Raw genomic sequence first — 3216 nt, 5'->3', positions numbered from 1 at the left:
CTCACCGTGTCCCACAGTGTCCCCCCAGCTCTTGCAGCCGGCCGCGCTCTTTTGGATGTCACTGCTCACAGCCCAGAGTTTCCCTGGCGGTGTCACATGTGAGAGCTCYCCAGCAGAAACCCCATTTGTGCAGAGCCCAAACTGTGGCAGGAGCAGGGCAGAGAGCCCAGAAACATCTCCCTGTGCTGTGGATGTGTCACCCCCCGCCACGCCATGGGATGGAGGGGCTCTGCCACCTGCTTGGCCATCTGGATAGGTACAACACGGACCATCCTAAAAAACCAGTCCGGGTCATCTTGGCAGCTGTTTGGACAAACACACATGGGGAGAAGGACAGAACCAACACCCAGTTAACGTTTGAACTGGGCATGGTATGATTCACAGAGCAGAGCCTGTGTTCCTGGTTCCTGACCAGGTGCTTCAGGGGAAAGGCTTTGGGGAGGAAATATTAGACATAGGGACAACTGCAGTTCCGCTGAACTGCTTCTGTTTAAAGTTTGGCAGAACAAGAATCCTGAATCTTTCCATGGACTTTGAACCAAGCTGCAGTGGCTGAATTTAATCACCAGGTTTCACAAGGGCCTGTGAGAGTTTCTGAAACTGTGTTTCACCCATTACTGCCTGGAGACATTCACTGCAGACCCTTGAAGCTTTTCTCAGAGAAACATCTGTGGGTGAGTATTTTTTTACCTTACAGTTCATTCAATTAATACATAATGAGTAGACTCACACTCCCAAAATCCTATTTACAATAGAAAACACAAATATCATTGTCTTCAATATCAATTAGAGTTTTTTCTTCACAGGGATTTTATAATTTATCCTCAATTCAAGGTTCCATTTCAGAATTAGAACACATTATAAAAACATTATTGCAAAYGACAAGAACTAAGGGTTAGCACGTAAAGATAGTCAGAAAAGAAAAAGAATTACCAGAAGAACCATAGGAAAAAAATCTRTTGCAAGTTTCTTTCCTGGAGAGCAAGTTTTAATAAACATTTTATTCCCATGGAACAACTGAAAGTTATCTATAAAGCACAGCATCCATTCCAGGGAGGATCTACTGCTAAAGCCAAAACCAGGTTTCCATCAGCATAGTAAACATGAAAGGGAGTAACAGAAGTCACCCTGAAAAACAGCACTGTCATAGAATGTATTTCCTGAGCGCTAAATACAGACACACCTGGAATGGGGAGAGGGGAGGGAACATCACCTTTAAAACACAAGACACCCACCTGATCACAGGTATTCTTCTGGAAAACTCCCCAGGGAACCTTGGGCACGGCTCCTACTGTTAAAAATAAACAAGAAAGAAGAAAAGGGTTGCGGCAGTGGGAGTTTATTATCATTTTTACATGGGCTCATTGCGAAGAAGCCAAAATGAGTGCAAACTCTGATTTTCTTCTTGCCAGACCAGCCCATGGAGCATCACCCACCTTCTCACAGCTCCTGGGTGCTCTTCATCTTGTCAGGGCCATGGTTTTCCTATCCACAAGTGGTTGTGCTCCAAGAGCTAGCAGGACTTCCTACACCTTTTGGYTCCTCCACAGGAACAAGAAATGCTCATCCCTGTAATAAAGGACACTCTTCTAAATACATCTGAAGAGAGAAAAAAGTAAAAAAATTAAAGAGGAGAGTTGGTTTAAACCAGACAGTATTCATAAACAAAACCAAAACAGTATAAAACTTTTTGGTTTAATTACAAAAATACAGTTTAAATTAATTTTWAAAAAGCTTAGAGACTATCATGAAATTTTACGTCCAATCCAGGATGGACTTGGCTCACAAAGACCAGAGACCCTGCATGCCTTCCCCTCCTAAACCCTSCTGTTTCCCACTGTCACAGCAGCTGCCAAGGCTGTGCCAAGACAGAACCACAAAGTGCAGAACACCCAAGTGASCATTTCCCCACTTCCTCGGGTGCTGCAATCCCAGCCCTGCAGCAAGAGAAATGGGCAGCAGTCGGGAATGCTGCTGGGAAGCCCAGTGCCCCTGGGCTGTCCTGCTGCCCCTRCAGCAGCAGCCCAACCACCCAGAGCTCAGGACAAAGCACGGGTCACTCTCCCTGCAGGGCACGGACCATGGCTGGCCTGGTTGCCTCACTCACACTGACAAGGTATTTTGTGTCAGGGGGTCAGGATGTGGTGACAGTACACACACCAACTATAAAAAGCCAGCCTTGGCTGTGGCCAACCTGGGACAAAAGCCACATTTGCTCACGGAAGAGATATTTTTCTCACTAAGATGAACCTTAACCCAGATCACTCTGCAGCCTCAAGAACCGAGAAGCTAAGAAGAAAAAGGGGGTGTGAGAATTGCAGGGGTTGCAATATGGGATGTGGGGGTACAGGGTGAAGAGCCTGTGGTCCCGATGTGTGGGGAGTCAGGCACTCATGCTGCTGTGAGAGTGAAGCTCACTGAATAAACCAAGCACTTGCTACGTTACAGACATCCGGGGATAATCTGGTAACATCTCACACACAGAGTGTGAGAACACCCAGGGCTGCCTGCTGAATGAAATAACTCRAGGCATGCTGCATAAAGAAAGTTCAATGATCCTCCCTGAATGGTCCCTTGAAATCTCCTATGTTCTCCTCATGAAGCTTGGCTCTTCTCCCCCCCCATACCACCGTTTCAGTGCAGGCAAGGGGCTAACCCTTGCAGYCTGTCACCACCCACACAGATTATCAGATTTTCTTCTTCCTACAAGGTGCTTTTGGCCCAGGAGCTGTGTTTCAAGCATTCTGGCTGAGAAGCAGCAGATAAGATTTCCTGTGGGGCCCGGAGCTCTGCTAACCTGCCAGGCAGGAGACAGCTTGAGCAATGGCAAGAGCATCAGCTGATCCTTAACACGAAGGCTGGACGGGGGTGTGTGAAAGAAAAGCTGAGAACTACTCAGCTGGTCCCAGCCTTGTAATTATTCCCTGTCCCAGGAGTTCACTCCCAAAGATGGCAGAGCCAGCTGGTACCCAGGAGGCTGAGCTGGGGCCAGAGAGGTTTGGTGCACTGGGTAAAGGAGATGGATTTAGAGAATTTCCAGATGTCCAGAACTGCTTTTGGACCTGGACTTTCTCTATGATGAAAATACTTCACAYAGCACTGCTCAGTGCTGTACATGACCTTTCTCTCTCCACCTGTAGCAGGAGAAGCAGTGAACTCCCAACTGCCCTCCTCCCCTGCCCGCAGCATGGTGAATGGCACAGGCTTTGATCAGCC

The 3216-nt window shown here is 47.6% G+C and overlaps 1 long non-coding RNA gene across 1 annotated transcript in view; it reads right to left on the bottom strand.

The window, feature by feature from the left end:
• Positions 1-1331: 1331 nt before the first annotated feature.
• The window catches only part of LOC130580154 (uncharacterized), a 9461-nt gene continuing 7576 nt past the window's right edge, over positions 1332-3216 (bottom strand). Inside the window, exon 3 of the long non-coding RNA XR_008966082.1 lies at positions 1332-1599. This is a non-coding gene — a long non-coding RNA (uncharacterized LOC130580154). The remainder of the gene's footprint in view (positions 1600-3216) is intronic.

Source organism: Malurus melanocephalus, unplaced genomic scaffold (genome assembly GCF_030028575.1).
Source record: "Malurus melanocephalus ecotype Western Australia unplaced genomic scaffold, MMel_1.1 scaffold_317, whole genome shotgun sequence".
In the NCBI taxonomy this organism is placed as follows: Eukaryota; Metazoa; Chordata; class Aves; order Passeriformes; family Maluridae; genus Malurus; species Malurus melanocephalus.
Note: the sequence above shows the minus strand (reverse complement) of the source record. Positions and strands in the feature narration are given on the sequence as shown.